An 18,180-nucleotide genomic window follows, 5' to 3' on the forward strand; every position below is an offset into this window, starting at 1 on the left:
AGTTGAAAGTGGATCATTTAAATTTTAGAGAAGTTCATGAATGTCAATGCACCAAATACTCTTGAACTGGGTGAGAAAGATATTTTGTTAAATATTTGCACAAGATCTCATGTATTTTGTGTTTTTGTATCTACTGATCGTCATATGCTTTACCTGCATTTGTTCTGATGTTACACCGTGCACCGAGATGGTTATGTATAAAAGCTCAAGATATTTTTTTTTTTAAATAAAAAAATGTAAAAGATATTTTGTTAAAATGTTCACGTTATGCTTTAGATATGAGATTATGTGTCAAAATAGGCAAAATCCCAAAAACCTGTGCAGCATCAGTTTTTCCCCCATGGCCCTGTCTAGGAGATACTATCATGATTTTTAGTGGGTTCCTTTTGGGCACTTTATTCATATCCTTAACTTTACATGGCAAACAGTTTTACACTTCCCAAGTAGACAAGGGTGTCTATTGCCCAACGCCCAGGACATATTGTTAGGGGACAAGAACAACAGGTTTTCATGTTTATTTAGTCCACTGGACATGCAGGCCCAATCAGCTGCACCACAAACCCTTTGGCTGCCACTTTACGATATAACAGTGTGGATCTGTTATTTGAAAGGGCATAGCCTAAACTAAGGCAAGATGAGTATTCATATGCATCAGTGCTTTAAAAAAACAAATAAAAGTCTTGACTATTTAAGTGAGTGCTGTATGGGAATGTAGTGAGCTGTGAACTCAGTTTGCTTTGCTGAACAGTAATTGCAGCATAAATTTGTGTAACAATTTGAAGCAAATTTGTATGCTCAGACTGCTCTGATTATATGCAAATAGATGCATAAGCGTCAAAGCAAGTACAGTTATTGCTTTCAAATTGTAATGTACTCAAATAAACACTTCAGCGTGAAAAATAGTTTTGCTAAACTACAGTGCATCTATACTTACCATTACTCTGAGGCACCATTTAGTAAAATTAGTTTTATGTATGGCAACACCACAAAACAAAGCCAAATAACTGCGCCCACAGGTATGTTATTGCATAAGTCCAGATTTTCGTCTTTCAGGAATTAAAATAATACTCCACAGGACCTCACCTTACAGCCCACACTTCCCAGGAGCCTCTGCTACTGAGAGGAGACCCGCTGCAACCAATAGGAACAGGCAGTGTGATCCCACAGCGAATCGAGACCCACAAGGGTGAAGCAGCCGCACTTTAAAAATCCTGATTGATATCCTAGCAAACGTTTGTGATAGCCATTCTTTTGTGAGTAGAGATGCACACATACATTTGCTTATTCAAAAATCTGATGAGCAACTGCAAACTAACTCACTCTACACTCCCTTTAACCACAAAATGAAAAGATCTGGAGTAATTTCCAACATTTCCAATGTGGAAAGAGACTGGAGAGGAGTTGGTCGATACCGTTAAATGTGTAAACTTGTGGTTGTGCACAGATTCACAAGGCATTGCAACCCTGGAACTATAACTTCCGGCCAATTTCCAGCCCCCATATGGCCCTAGTTACGAGTTGCATAGTACTGGAAGGGTGTTAAATTCCCAATCATAATAACTGGTACTGTGCTGCAACACCCCATGTGTTATAGTTCCAGGGTTGCAATGCCTTGTGAATCTGTGCACAACCACAAGTTTACACGTTTAACGGTATTAACCAACTCCTCTCCAGCCCCTCATCAAACACCTTTTCTTTCCACTTAAATCACTGTATACTAATTTGTGTGGCCTTTAAGCATGTACCAATTTACTTGCAGTAGCACCTGAAGATAAAAAATAATATATATATATATATATATATATATATATTCACTGAAAAAACCATAGGTTTCACACACGTTATAGTTAGGAATTAGCATTTAAAAAACCTTGCAAATTCACTGAAAAAACCACAGGTTTCACACATGTTATAGTTAGCGGAAATTTTACTGATAAAAAACCAATGAAATTGCCCCGTTATAGTTAGTGCTGGCAACTATAACTCACGCGACCGCAATCCTCTGCTGATGCTAATACTGTATTTAGACACTTATTTGCCCATGTCTTCTTCCATACATTTTTAGCTATACATATATTACAAATATTTTTTTTTATAAAGACACATATGTCATCAGCAGAAGATTGCGGTCGCGTGAGTTATAGTTGCCAGCACTAACTATAACGGGGCAATTTCATTGGTTTTTTATCAGTAAAATTTCCGCTAACTATAACATGTGTGAAACCTATGGTTTTTTCAGTGAATTTGTACGGTTTTTTAAATGCTAAGTTACTTTACGCCATTCGAGGCGTGCGCGCCCACTTAACGCAGTGCGTTCCGTGCACGGTTTTTATCAACTTTAATAAGCCCTGTACATTTGGTGGCCTTCGGCCACCAAAAGCACAGGGGGTGGGGTCAATGTGGATAGTGTTTTTTTTATTTCGATTTTATAATTTCATGTTGCCAAAATATAGTTTTTTTACTGATGTAATAAGCCCTGTACATTTGGTGGCCTCCGGCCACCAAAAGCACAGGGGGTGGGGTAAGTGTGGATAGTGTTTTTTTTTTTCTATTTTTTACCGTACGCTTACGGTAAGCGTACGGTAAGCGTACTCGGCGAAATTGCCGAAAAAAAAATAAAACCGTTTTTGCTCTTGGGGGATGTTTGGGGACTCCCTCAACATGACTATGTGGGAGGGAGTTGTCAAAACAGCCCCGTAACATGTTTTTGGGCATCATGTTTGATAAATAACACTCAGTGCGAGAGACAAAATGGCGGACGCCGCTTCCTGGTTTCGGCCGATTCGAATGTTTACTAAGATCTAAGAGCCAATCAGAATCGCGCTCGCGCACGCCACCGTACGCGTACGGTAAGCGTACGGTAAGCGTACCGTAAGCGGGCTCAGATATATATATTGATTTAAAGGCTATTTTCTCAGAATCTACTGAACAGATTTACACCAAACCTACAAAAGGCACTTCCTTGACCTACGGACTACCTCTCTGCCAAATTTCTAGTAATTCTGTTCAGCCGTTCGGGCTGTAGCTCGTTCTAAAGGTCCTATGGAAAAATGCATGGGAAAAACGCGTTTTGGGACCCCCCTTTTATCTCAGCCCCCGCTTGACGAATCCCCCCCGAGACTTTCAGGGTAGGAGCGGAGCGTAGCGCCCCACCTATTTTGAGAAATTCGCGAGGATTCATCGACCGGCGCCAAAGTTATTCAAAATAGAATGTTGCGGATTTCCTATGGAAAAGGGGTCCTAACTATAACTACCTACTGGCGACCGCCAGTAGGTAATATATATATATATATATATATACATATACACACACACAGACATGTAAAGAACTGACCCGATTACTTAGCAGTAATCTTCATTACTTTTAGCCCTATTCATCCGAGTCATGTCTGACCCACCACAGGACAGGAACCAAAACATGAATGCCATCCACTAATCCCACTCACCTTCAACTGGGTACTAGTATAGGATTGCATGGCCCCAGCACTTCCTGTAATACCAGATCACAGGCCTGATCCAGGAAGGGTGTGCAGGAATGGGATTACTGGGAAGAATACGAGAAAGGCTAAGAATAATAAAGGATTGCTGGTGAAGCAGGTCCTTACCTCTACATTCCTCGTCCCAGTTACTTACGAGGTATACCAAAGGCAACAAGCCCATTGACAGTTATATTTCCTATATTAGATATATTGTATGCAACATCTCATGATTTAACACAAATAGTTCTCATACAAGAATTGTACAAAAGAAAAAAATTAATTCTTTTATATTTTACACTGACAGCAAAACCTTTGTTCTCAAGGAGAATGTTCTTCAAATCGATAGTGCTTAACAAAAGTTTGCTCAGAAGTTTAAGACCCAGCTATGCAAATTTCTTCGAGTGGCACACCCTGCAATTCTGCCCATGGGGCTGCCATCCCTCTTGTAGAGCAACCTTGAAACTCTCCTGGACATTATAGATCTCGGTTTGAATTATCAAACGGAATTGTCTCGTTTGATTCTTGGCGTACCTTAAATTGCTATATACAGACCTCACAGCGTCGGTGCGGGTGGCGGGATCCATATCCTCATTCGGAGAACACCTTTCCGACCACTGCTCACTCTCGGACTCCAACAATATAATTCTAGGTGATCTCAACCTGCATTGTAATGAGGAAAACAACTCTCTTTTCCAATCTCTGAACAATCTTCTTTGCAACAACAACCTTACCCAACTTTGTACAAAACATACCCACAACAGAGGCTCTATTCTGGATGCTATCATAGCTCATGAAGACTCAGTCACTATGGACCACATCCTTCCTGTCGACTGGTCAGATCACCACATCATTCTATTCCACATCAAGCAAACGATCCAATGCCTTCCTCGTCCACAGGTTTCCACCCATTGGACGAGATATCTCAGACAGATTCCCCTGGCCGACCTGGAAGAAAGGGTAAGCTCACTCCTTCCCACCATCCCATATGACCTTTCCGCAAAAGAGCTCACCACGCATTACAACGTCGCAATGACTTCCATACTAGACCAAATAGCTCCCTTGAAACAAAAAAAGAGTCAGAAACATTCCATCTAGATCTTGGTTCAACACAGACCTGGACTCCGAAAGAAGACAACTAAGAGCTGCTAAAAGAATCTGGCAGAACAACCTGTCCACAATCCACCTCGATCAACTCAAGTCTGAAAGCAGGAAATATAAAAAACACATCAAGAACGAAAAAACGTCCTTAAGTGATGCACTAGACAAGGCCAAAAACCGGCCCAAAGAACTCTTCAGTATCATTAGACAACAAACATCCAAGCCCCCCTTCATCCACAATGCAAGCGTCCAAAGAGTTATGTGATAACTTTGCCAACTTCTTCAATGAGAAAGTCACCAAGATTGAGCTCTCAATGGATGACTACCACCGACCTCCCATCGATAGCCCGCTCCCCGGAGAAGAAAAGAACAACCCACCCAGCCTCCCCCCCAACAAATGGAAATCTTTCAACACCATCGCCGAAGCAACGATCATCGAAATGATTACCAGTTCCAAACCCTCGTCACACACTGCTGACCCTATACCGGACCAACTAGCTAAAAAGCTCAAACTCACCCTTGCCCTGCTCTGGACCAGGATTATAAATAGCTCCCTGAGAACCGGAGTCATGCCAGACTGCCTCAAAATCGGCCAAGTCACGCCACTACTAAAAAAAACGGGCTCTGACCCAAACGACCTCAATAACTTCAGACCAGTCTCCAATCTCCCGTTCCTAGCGTAAATACAGGAAAAATGTGCTCTCCTTCAACTCACCCAACACAGACCGCAACAACCTGCTAGACACTTATCAATCGTGCTTCAGAAAAGGTTGCAGTGCAGAGACAGCGATCCTGACTGTCATTGATGATATCTACAAATCTCTAGACACATACCGATGCAGTATACTCATACATATATCAGCAGCCTTCGACACGGTTGACCACAAACTACTCAAGGTACTTCAAGAAAGAGTCGGAGCTGAAGAGGACGTCTTGCAATGGTTCTCCTCTTCCCTGCAAAACCGCATTCAACGAATAAAAATACAAAACTCCATGTCTGACCCACTCCCCATTAACAGGGGTGTCCCTCAAGGATCTGCCTTCTCCCCAAAACTACTCAACATTTACATGGAACCTCACCAACATACTCAAAAAAGCAAATATTCCCTTCCACCTCTATGCGGATGATACCCAGATCTATCTAGAAACTTCCTCCATCAGTGACATTCAGAGACTAAACAACACCCTAAAAGAAGTTCAACGCTGGCTATCACTCAACCAAGATAAGACGGAAATCCTTCTCATATCTAATAAATAATAGACTCCCAAATCACAGAATGGCTTAAATCTATCGACACTCTCAACTGCCAGCTCACCCCAGCCGACTCTCTGGTCCCCAACTTAGACATGATCAAACATATCAAGAACACTGCAAAGAGCGCCTTCCTCAACCTAAAACTTCATTACCAAATAAAACCCTTCATCCCTCCCAATGACCTCAAACAGGCAACTCAATCCCTGGTGTTGTCTAGGTTGGACGACGGGAACGCAACCCTCACAGGCACAGCAAGATCCAACCTTGCTCCCCTCAGATCAACTCTTAATGCAGCAGCCAGGATGGTCACCGGAGTAAAGAAATATGAACATCTCCCCTGCTCTCAAAGAGCTAAAATGGCTCCCAATCGAAATGGGTGCCAACTTCAGAACTGCCTGTCTCACACACAGAGCTCTGCACACTGGGAAACCTGCCTACCTGGCCGCCAAACTCATTAAGGCCGGCCAGACAACAAAACTCAGGATTACTAACACTCTACTTCTCATTCCCCCGAAAACTCGCAAGCAAAAAACACTATTACGCTCCTTCTCTCGAAACGCTCACAAAATCTGGAACTCCATTCCAGTCCATATCAGGACCATTTTCTCCCTCTTAAATTTCAAGAATCAGCTCAAAGACCTCTACCTCAACCGTACTCTCCTGAATGGTTAACTGGACTCGTCGTGTCTCATTGTTTACTAATGTTTTACTGTGTGTACAACTGCCATAATATATGTTCGATTTTCTTCACTATAAATGTTGTAAATTTCTCCGATACCTCCGGGTCTGGCCAGCGCTATATAAATCTCTTAAATAAATAAATATCTTCCACATTCTCCATAAGCAGAGGCACCCGTCAGGGGTGCCCTCTGTCGCAATATCTCTTTGCACTGGCAATGGAGCCTTTGGCGGCGTGGGTGACAATCGACGCGCAGGGGGCTGGATTTGAGTGGGACCATGGGCTCTCGGACCGCATGGCACTGTATGCGGACGATGTCCTTTTTTTCCTGACTGACATAAATAGGACCATGCCTTGGCTTCTCCGCATCATGCAAATCTTTGGTAAATCATCGGGATTATAAATCAACCCAAGTAAATCCATGCTGTGGGTACTGAGGGGAACCGCAGAGCTGGAGTCATGGGCCACAGAGGTACGGGTGTCGTCAGAGGGGGTGAAATATCTGGGAGTTTTCCTCTCAGCTCAGCCGAGAGTATCGTGGAACAGGAATATAATACCAATTTAGGCACGAATAAGGGAGGAAATGAAAACTTGGTCACATATGCTCCTTTCTCTGAATGGCAGATCGGCAATTTTTAAAATGGTGTCATTGCCGCGTCTGCTATATCTGCTACAGAATCATCCATACTTGTGCTCCCTTCGTGGTTTCGCCAGGTAAATGCAGCGTTGGGACATTTCCTCTGGGCAGGGGGGGGCCGTCAGGGTGGTGCTGCGGACCTGCTTTCAGTCAACGTATTGTGGGGGGCTAGCCACGTCAGACATCCAATCTTACTACATGGCCTCGCATCTCCTGGTGCTCAATGAATGGTGGTATGGTGACCGTGTAGTCCCTGCATATGTAGTGGAGCGGAGGTGTATGGGGGAGTCCACCCTACATACTATTCTGTACTCAGCACCGTTGCGCAAGTCTTTGCCATCGGCTGCGCAGGTGTTGTTTCGGGTGTGGAAACAGTCCCTCCGTAAGATGGGATGGTGGAACAAGCTGACTAGAGAGACCCTGCTGTGGCACAACGGCCGGTTGCCGCAGCTGGCGGCACTAGCTGGGTTTCAAGGGTGGGACAACATAGGAATTTCTACATTAGGGGTAGTAATGCGAGGCTCAGTGCTCAAATCCTTTCAAGATCTTCAGCAAGAATACCATATGCCACAAACTCAGTTCTATAAATACCTCCAATTTCAGCATGCCATTTATCCGAGTCTTTCCGGAATTGAGGCGTTCCCTGAATTCAGTCCGATTGAGGCAAAGGTCTTCATGGGAGATCTACAAGATCATAAGATATCAAAGATCTACCAATCATTGGTGACCCATAGTTCCAATACACTGGGCAGACTCAGAGGCTTGGGTTGGGGATGTGGGTCAATTGGATGAAGATGAACGGATGGATGCACTGGCCTCACCTAGAGGAGCAGCAATATCGATGAGGCTGTGCCTTATTCAATTCAAATACCTCCACCGGGTTTATTACACTAGGCTCAAACTGTAGAGGGCAGATCTGGTGGCTTCCCCGCTGTGCCTGCGTTGTGAGTGAAAGGAGGGGTCCCTAATTCATACCGTTTGGCACTGTATAGCACTCACGAAATTCTGGAGAGGGGTGTTGGCATGTATGGCGGATGTGTTGCGGTGGGAGCTCCCCTCCTCACAGAAACTGACAATTTTGCATATTATGGAGGGTATAGGAGGTAATATATACAAGAGGCATCTACTGCTTTTGGGGCTAACATTGGTCAAAAGAGATATAACAAGGCTGTGGAAGGCGACGGCCCTTCCCTTTCTCTGCTTGGATTTTAGCATGCATGGGTTTGGAGATTACGATATTTAAGGCTAGGGCTGCCCGCAAAAGCACCCCAAAATCTGGAAACGGTGGGCAGATTATAGAGGTTTGGAATTGGACCCAGTGCCCCCGCTGGACGCATCAATATCTACCTTGATAAGTGGGCCCCTAGGATAGGGACTGGATATGTGATAATGGACTGAATTTGATGGGATGGGAGATGAGGTGACAGCTGATACGCAGCTGTGCGTTAGTGCAATAGGGGGGTGTTTTCTGTTTTATTGTATTATAAAGTTTGACAAACAATGTAAAATCAACTGTCAAAGACCATGATTTGCAATGTGTGCTGTAGCAGATGTTTCCTGGGTCAAGGAGCTCTGCACTGTATATCCTCGGACACAACAACATTTGTTTTAAGAAAAATAAGAGAATTCTCCTTAAGCCAACATGCTAGAGTAATTTTAGATGCCTTCTTACATTCTAAAGTTTACAAAAAAAGGATGGATTGAATGCTTGAATTAATCTCAGCCACTGGTAATTACTCAGGGCCGCCTCCCAATCCTTTATTTTGCACACAATGCCACCTTGACAAGTAAACCAAAAGTGATAAACTGTAAGATTTCCTGTGCTTACTGGATTTGTGAATATAAACATAATCTCGTGCAACATCCAGCAAATTCAATAGCTGCCCATCCTCAGAGGTGAAAGAAGTATAATTTCCTGAGAACAATGAAACCTACAGTTTACTTTAAGAAACAAAGATGAATTTAGTTTAAGTACATCTGCATCATTCAAGAACCTAAAGAAAGGAGGGGGAGAAAGAACAGCTGAAAGGTCTCCTAAAAGTTGTGTAGAAGTGATAAAGACACCAGGAAAAACGCCTTTAAAGATAGGACTTTTTAATCTACTAAATCTAATGGCTCTAATGGGAAGGACTGCAGACATTTCAAGACCAAAGGTGAAGCCACAGCACGAAAAGAGGTCTAGCAACAGAGAAACTCTTAAATAGCTTTGATACAAAAGTTGCAGTTCCCCATAAAGAAAGATAATCAGCATAAAAAGCTTTTATTACAAACCATTGCAACTTAAGGTTTGCCAAAGATAAATGAGTGTGAAACGGGAACTCGAGAATAGAAGACACCAAGCAAGAAGTAGAAGAGACCATGTGAGATAAACACAATGAATCAAAATGTGACTAATGTCTAGTATATGATTTTAAAGTTGAGGGGCTTTCTGAACCTTGAACAGCTTCAATAACATTAGAGGACAACCCTTTTTGATTAAGGTTCACCCTCCAAAACGAAAGGATGATGTTTGAGTGACCCAGAGGAATGACAGACTTCAGGAGAGATGAAATAAGAGCAAGAACACAAGGAGGTTAAAGGGTCAAGGCCAAAAGTGTAGCACTAGATTATAGCCACTTTCTCCCTCTATATGTTCAACAATAGTCTCGGAGTCAAAGGAAAGGAGAAAAGGCATCCAGGAGCTCCTTTGCCAATGAAGTAAGAACATCTACTCCATGTTCCTTTCTTCGGTAACCTGGAGCAAATCCTCTGGAACACTGCTTCTGAAATGTTTTAGAAGCACGACCCACTTTTAAGAACGAAAAACTTTAGCAACCCACCTAGTTTTAATGGACATAACGCAGTTTTTTTTTTTAACTAAAGCATTGTGCTGTAGCGCACTGTCATACTTCTGATAACACACCGCCATTGTAACAGATCCATCGGCTCTGTCACCATGTAATGATCCTTTTGAACCAAAGGAATAATACTTTGTAAAGGATCCATCTTGAATGGAATTTTCTTGATGTACTTGTTCTGAGTTTTTAAGTCAATAACAATCCTGAAATCTCTGCTTACTTTGGGAACAAGGAAAACAATTAAATAAACTTTCTCTCCGTTCTGAGGCTGAAGCACTGGAACAATTGCTCTCGTCTTCATCAGTAATGAAATGCCTTCTTTTAAAGACATGTTCTCCTCTGCAGCCCAAGGGTATGGCGTAGGAATGATCCCCAAACCCGTTAGGAGGGAGTTGAAACCTGTTTTATAACCATGTTTCACGATCTTCAAAACCCAAGCATCTGTGGTGGAGCTTGGAAAATTTCCAGAAAATTATATATTCTTCCTCCCGTTTCCAGGGCTCATCATTCGTTTCCCGAGAAACAGCATTGTCAAGAATGTTGATTTTTGTTGTTCCCATCCTGACCCTGATTTTTAAGGCATTGCTGTGAAAATGATTTAAACTGCTTTCTTTCATTATTCTGTCTGCAGCACGGGAGCCAAAAGGATCGCTTGTACAAAAAAGCTGAATCAAGATTATTAGATCGATGTTTTCTGAAGATTTTTTTTTCTCTTTTTCAATATTTTAAGAAACTTCTTTTCCACCTTGCCCAAACAATGTTTTCCCTTCAAAAGAAACTCTTCCGACAGTTACCTTTTGCACTGAATCTGTATTCAAAGCCTTAAAAACATGTTGCAAAGAGCAGCACCAAAGGCGCCAGCGTAGGGCTGCAGCTCTTACTGTATCAAATGAAAAATCAGACAAGAATTCCACTTGACGTTCCACTTCCCCCAACCAATGTGTGTAATCCTGACCCACCTGAATGGGGTTTTAAACTCAGACAACAAGAGCTGGTAGGTGTAAGCACTGTAAATGTCAGTCTTCAGTGCTAAATATGCTCAAGCATACTCCTTTAGGGCTGCATCCAGTTTTTTTCCGCTGGATCATTTAAAACGTTTTCTTCTGCTTTAGAAGACCTACCAACCAGAGTCCACATATACATAACCAGTGAACATTTCCTCCATAGGCTACGATTTTGGCACAAACCTGGCGAGATTAATTTTATCAGCATATTTTCATTCACTTAAAAATTACCTATGTTCTATATGAATTGCCTCTCCTTCAAAAGCAATTTCATGGCTAGTGAGGTAATGGGTTCAAGGTCCTGTTGGGTTCAGACTCTCCAAATGTTCTCGCCTCAATCTGTGGGGTTTTGTTTGGACGTTGGCAGGTCTGTAACACTCAGCTGAGGGTGGGTGATGTTACTTAATAGCATTCCTGTCCTGCGGTGATGACTGGGACGAGCAGTGCTTTAAATGGAAATATGCAAGTGCGGGTACTCACTATTCAGAGTACCTTTTCGCTTCTCAGATGGGCTAGTACTCTCCCATTAAATGTATTGAAGGATTACATTGATCAAGAAGCTAAAACGACGTTATTAGCAAAAGATGTTAATTAAGCAGGCTCACCATTTGTGCACACTAAGTATTGTAGGGCGCAAACTGATTCCGTTTGGAGCCGTGCCACTTAGCCCCTTGCTGAGTTGTAGGATAGCTTCGAGAGTATAAGCTTTATAACCAGAACCACTACGCGCGCTAGGATTCCGAGGCCATTATGACAATGTTAAAAACAAAGTAACAAATACCAGGAACTGCAGAAGCCAGCCAGCCTGCTACAGAGGTGACGCGGAACAAGCCTAGTTTCTTCAGTATACTGTGATAGATTGGTTGATATTTTGGCGATTGGAGTGTCCCGCCCTGCATTCTCCGTTTCTTTAATGTAAGGACACCCTCCCGCCTCCCCCACTCCTTCCCAAACGCTCGGCCGGCCAGCCCGCTCTCCACTCCCAGGGAGAACCTCTCAAACGCCCCACTCACAGCTTCCCTCCGATTCTTTCTCAGAGCGCTTAATACATCGTTTAATTCTTGTTCACTGAAAGCCTCCTATGCCAGCCTAGGACAGTCGCCGAAGTTATCAGGCGTCCCTAGGCTACCCACATCGGCCCTTACCACTAACACCACACCGTACCTCTCTCTCACAGACAGCGGTTCTCCTCTCAGTGACTCCAAAACCCCGCCCACAAGACATACCAATTGGTTTCTCAGCCCAAGCTACCAGCCCCGCGCAGTTCTTTGATTGGTAAGTATCCAAGCCTTTCTCTTTTGAAAAAACAGTGCTTCCGTTTTACCTCTAGCCCCTTGGGATATGTAGTTCCTGGTGTAGACCGGAACAGAGAAGAGGGTCTGACTGGGTGGGTCTGGGGGTTGAACATTTGCTATTGAATAGCGTGAGAGTAACATATGACCATGAACCCGCCTACCAACCAATCACACTTTTAGAACTGTGCATGATATGCGGAAGTGTATTAGCCGTCTGCAATTCAGGTATTGTGTACTTTAATTCGATCGCGATCGTGTAACGTTCGTAACAGGTCTGCAGCCGTATAAACATGGTGCAGAAAATCCATCAATTACTAGAAACACTTGGTAGTAGTTAGCTAACCTACAGGAAAACCAGTATATTTACCTAGCCTAGAGTTTAGAGGTCTGTGCGTGGCAATTAACAAATCAGCTGAGCTAGTCCCTTGGCCCCAAACTACACACCTCAGCTTTATTTTATTTTTATGTTATTTTAAAAGTTTTATATCGCGCTAACTTGACCCGTAGGTATCAGAGCGCTTTACATACATACTGTAAAGAAAAACAGACGGAAATTGCATTACATAGTAGGCAGGCAGTAAGAAAGCAAAACCAGGGATAAAAAAAAATACAGCATGGAAGATAAGGTGGTTAACACAGCCCGGTCACCAACTATCCTTGAATGTCAAGAGAGAGAAGCAGTGCTTTAAATGGGAAAAAATAAGTGCAGGTACTCATTAAAATGAGTTAGAGGTGTGCCAAATGGGCGGGGCTAGGGGCGGGGCTAAGGGCAATATGATGATACATAATGACTTCTGTACCAGTTGTAGCATATATCAAAATTCATGAGAAATGCGTTTATGTAAACAAATCAGGTTAACTCATTACACAAAATGAAAGCTAAACAGGACGATATGTTAACATTTCCTTGTTTTGTAATATTTGCTGCGTCTTAATGCCATATGTTATTTGGTGTTGTTTGGAACAATACTATATATTCTCAAGCGTGCACACACACACAGAGAGCGAAACAAGCTGAGATGAACACAAAAGCATTCCACCCATTCCCTTTAAAATATCTCCTGAGAGTGCCCTGATTCTCTCCCTCTTTCTCTCTCTTTTCTCTCACACAAAAATAGGCACACACAGGTCGGCAAGCACACAGACATATAAATATGTACGTTTAAACGATTATTAAATTTAACAAGAAATGCACAGGATTTTTGACTGTACACAAATTTGTGTTAAAATACCATTTCAAAGCCCATTCATGATTTCAGAACTCAACAAATATTTGGTATTTTTATGTGAAAAAAAGTGGCAATCCTAACTTCACCTGTCACCTCACTTCTATACATTCATCCCTCCCCCTTCCTTCTATGTTCATCTTAACTTACCCTCAACCAAATCCATTTGCCAGTTGTCCTGGAGCTCATTCCTAGAGTGCTGTAGCGACCCCTGCTGTTCATTTCTCTATGGGAAGGGCCAGGACTTAATTTGGAAAAAAATAAGTGCCAGGGCTCAAAGTTTTATCTCAGAACCTCATTTCCAGCGCTGCAAAATGCGAGGTTGACATTTGTTTCATCTACCACCAGAAACTCTCTCCCTCTTTATCTCAGTTTTGCAGGTACTTTTCAGTCCTACTTTTTCCCCTTGTCTCTATTTTCTAGTTGTTACCTTCTTGCATCTTCACCCATTTTTGCCTTTCTCTCTCGTTCTGAACCAATCCCTAAACATAAGTGCTACTGCGCATCGCCTGCAAACACCAGCTAAAATTAAGCACTGGAAATAGGATTTGTGGTGGTAGTGTGGGCCTAGACATTGGCTCTCTGGGCCTGTCTTGATTTTTAAATGTAAAAAAACACGCACATATTTGTTACCCAGGCTAAGTTGACAATAATTGGTTATTGAAAGGCTTCTCTCTTTCTGTGTAGCCGAGCATGTTCAACACGGCCCAGTACAGGAGGAGGTAGAAACAGACATTCACTGGCAGATTCACAGTGAAGTGCATCCCAGCGGTCCCATCCAGCCCAGCTCCGGCAACAAAGTGCCCACGAGGCTGTCCCAGGAATTAGATATATGCAATGGCAGGTCACCACTGCACAAGACGGCGAAGGAAACAAGAGGTCCAAAGTTAAGGCACTATTCGCAATTGAAAAAAGAAGGCACAGTGATATTTATCCGCCCACCTACCCTCACCCACTCCGTACATTTCTGTAGCACTCATGACACAGGCAGTGTCTGAGGGGTGAGAAGAACTGTGGGCTCCGCCCTACTACCGGCTTAGCTGGGGAGACACAACCCTAGGCCTCTGTGCAATATTTTATTGATAGGCGCTAAGCACACAGGCTAGCGTAATGTACACATTTTCATGTGTTTGTCACCTTCCTTCATCCTCCTGGGCTTGCTGTTTCCAAGCTTGCCTCACCCCAGCTGAGTCACGAGCCAGCCCCCAGCAATAATTATCCCCAATTGGAGGCTCGGGCAGGGTGCAGGCCTTTTGACGAAAATGGTAAAAGTGAAAGCAGCTCGGAAGATGAATTAGGAAAATACAGCAACCCTGCTGCGTGCATTCCTCTTTGAAAAATGATCTGCACCACAGCTGCCCGCATAAAAGTTAGCTATAGTGCCGGCCCTGGAAAATAAGTGCCCACCGGAAACCACAGGTACAAATTAAGCACTGAAGGGCTAACTTTACACCCATGGCGCCACTACCCAGGTCAGTTATGTTGTCATGCAAAGGCAGTTATTAGTGTTGGAGGGGCACACAAAGGAAAGTAGCCTTTGCGCACCTGATCAACAGTGCAGGGTCTGTCTAGACCCTGTCCTGTTGATCACAGCATGACGCAAGGCAAGCCCTCTCAGACCCCTGCAGTCTGGGGCCATTCAAGTGAGCGCTGCTGGAATCTCCAGCAGCGACTCTGCAAAAGGCCACCGAGGGGCTCAGTGACTTGCAAGTTAAATGTAAATGTAAATGTAAATGTTGTAGACTTGTAAAGCGCACAGCTGCCCCGGCAACGGGGCGTCCCGGCGCTGTAGACAGCTGGGGAACCCGTCCTGGCTATCCCTGTGAGATGGTCCCTTTCTGGGTATCTCCAAGGTGAAACCAGGCATCCCCGGCGTCTGTGGGGGGCCGTTGTAGAGATGAGGCAAGCTTAATGCCCAGAGTTGCCGAGTGTGTTCCTGGTTAGAGTAGGTACCGAGGCGAGAATTATCGAGTCCGTTTTGACCCTGGTCCACGTTCCTCCGAAGCAGAGCGGCGTCTGCCCTGAGCTGGAGGACATACCTAACCGGAGCCTGCTGTGCTCTCAATGAGGGTACCGGTACTCTCCCTGACCTAAGAAAAGTGCCGGTACTGTGGGCCAGAAAATTCGGAAGTGCCGGTACTCAGTACCGGTGAGTACCGGCCCATTTAAAGCACTGGAGAGAAGTAAACTCGGATATTGAAGTCTAGGTTAGTTGACGTTGGTCAGGAAAGTATTTGTTAAGGAGATGAATTTTCAGGTCCCTTTTGAAACAGGAGAAGGAGGGGTTGCATCTGAGGACTCTAGGGAGAGCGTTCCACCTCCTGGGAGCGTTGCCAGAGAACGATCCGTATTGTGTGGTTTTCTTTTTCAGTTTCGGAGGAATAAGAAGGAGTGAGTTGGAGCTTCTCGGTGTTCTGGATTGACCTGCTCTTACCCGGTTGTTGTTCAGGTAGTTAGGGGCCGGAGAGTGAAGGGTTTTGTGAGTGATGCAGGCCAGTTTGTAAATACACCTCCCTTCCATGGGAAGCCAGTTGAGGAAGTTGAGAGCTGGAGATATGTGATCAAATCTTTTTACTCCAGATACGAGTCGAGCGGCCATGTTCAACACTGCCCTTAGAGGGGCTAGGTGAGCTTTTGGTGTCCCTGTTAGGATGGCGTTCCCGTAGTCGATTTTAGAGAAAACTAGGGATTGGACTAATGTTTTGAGGTCATCATGGGGAAGAAAAGGTTTCAATTTCTTGAGGTGTTTTAGAGAGAAAAGAGCACTTTTTGCAGAGTTTATGATGGGGGCCTCCAAAGATAAGTTCTTGTCAGGGGTGATGCCTAGAGACTTAACTGAGTCGGATAGGATGATGGGGCAGTTTAGGGTGATCAGATTATTGAGACACTCTTGGATTGGACGATGGTTGCTATTTGGAGAGAATAGGATTAGTTCTGTTTTATCTGGATTGAGTTTTAAGTGGTTAGCGTTGAACCAAGTTTGGATCTCGGTTAGAGTGGCATTGAGGTGTTGGATGTCGCTGGGAGACTTGATTTTGAAATAGATTTGGGTATCATCAGCGTAAAGGTGGTAATTCACTCCAGCTTTTTTCAAGATGATTGTGAGGGGCTCCATGAAAAGATTGAAGAGGGCCGGGGAGAGGATCGAGCCTTGCGGGACCACAAGTGTGACTTTTGTTGGCTTTGAAAGACAGGAGTTGATTTTAATTTGTTGCGAGCGGTGTTGAAGGAAGGAGGTGAACCATTTTAGTACTGTGCCATTGATGCCGGAGCGCTTCGACAAGGTCTCCAGAAGCGCTTGATGATTTACTGTGTCGAATGCCGCAGATAGGTCAATAAGGACGAGTAGGCAGGCATCACCTTCATCTTAATCCTAGTGAATATCTTCAGAGACGTTGAGCATAGCTGTTTCCGTGCTACAGCCTTTCCTGAATCCTGATTGAAAGGTGTCGAGGCGGTTGAACTCATCAATGTGTTTGTTGAGTTGGTGGAGAACGCATTTCTCCAATGTTTTCGCAAGGAATGGGAGGTTGGAGATAGGTCTGAGGTTGTTGAGATCATTAGGGTCGGCCCCTGGTTTTTGGAGAATGGGTGTGATTTGTCCAAGTTGAAGGGAGTCTGGGACACAGCCTGAGGTGAGAGAGGCGTTGATGATTTTTGTCCAGAAAGGGGAAATGGTGTGGTTAAGTTCTTTTATGATTGTGGATGGGATGGGGTCCATAGTGTGGGAGGAAGGTTTTAGGTTAGAAATTATACTGAAAACCTCATTTTCCGCAATAATCTCAAAGTCGGACCAATGCGCATTGTTTTTTAGCTGGAGGCAGACCTGATTGTCCTTGGTAAGAACTCTTTTTGAATGATCAGGGGTGGTTAGAGTGGGGCAGGTTAAGAGGGAAGGAGGGTTAGAGGTTTGGATGAAGGATTGATCAATTTTCGAGACTTTATTAGTGAAGAAGGTGGCAATTTCTTCACAACGCTCATTGGTGGCTTTGATTTCTTGAGAGGGAGTCCAGTTAGTTTGGCTTTTGACAATGTTGAAGAGTTCTCTCGGTCTGTTTTTCGCCAGATCTAGTTGGCTGCGGAAGAAAGACGCCTTTTCATTGAAAATGTGTTTTTTGTATGCTTGCCGAGCAGATCTAAGTTGCGCTAGGTGTAAGGTCGAGGGGTTTAGTCTCCAAGACCTTTCCGTTTGCCTGAGTTGACGCATTTCCTCATTCAGATCCACGTTAAACCAGGGTTTAGATTCGGTTCGCCTCAATTGTTTGAGTTTGAGAGGAGCTACTTGGTCTAGAACCTCTGTCATTTTTGAGTTAAAGTGTGTAGTGAGGTCATCGGCCGTCGATGATGAGGGTTGGAGTTGAAGATGGGCATGAATCCTGGATTCAAGTTCGGATAAAGGGACTGCTTTGATATTTCTGGTCCAGTGTTTAGGTTTGTCATCACAAATAGGTTGGTGGGAGACAAGTGCATCAATCTTGAACAGAACGAGGTGGTGGTCGGAACAGTCAATGGGAGAAATCACTCTCAGAGAGACCAGAGCATTGTTGGTAATGATCACATCCAGTGTTGCACCTTTGATGTGAGTAGGTGTATTGCAGAGTTGTTTGAGGTTATATATTTCAAGTAGGTTGGATAGGTTCTGGGCAGTGGAGTCTTCTGGGTCTTTCCAG

At 43.9% G+C, this 18,180-nt stretch overlaps 1 protein-coding gene across 10 annotated transcripts in view; it reads right to left on the reverse strand.

Annotated features, from left to right (window-relative positions):
* RNF4 (ring finger protein 4) overlaps positions 1 to 12,267 on the reverse strand; it is a 265,770-nt gene extending 253,503 nt beyond the window's left edge. For 4 of the 10 annotated variants that reach the window (XM_085642535.1, XM_085642538.1, XM_085642539.1 and 1 more), the window contains exon 1: positions 12,154 to 12,267. The gene's annotated coding sequence lies outside the window, so the exon portion shown is untranslated. Of the gene's footprint in view, positions 1 to 4,031; positions 4,135 to 12,153 lie in introns of those variants that run through there. The other 6 variants (XM_085642545.1, XM_085642537.1, XM_085642542.1 and 3 more) reach the window with 6 other exon arrangements.
* Positions 12,268 to 18,180: the final 5,913 nt, after the last annotated feature.

This window comes from Triturus cristatus, chromosome 2_2, assembly GCF_964204655.1.
Source record: "Triturus cristatus chromosome 2_2, aTriCri1.1, whole genome shotgun sequence".
Taxonomy (NCBI): Eukaryota; Metazoa; Chordata; class Amphibia; order Caudata; family Salamandridae; genus Triturus; species Triturus cristatus.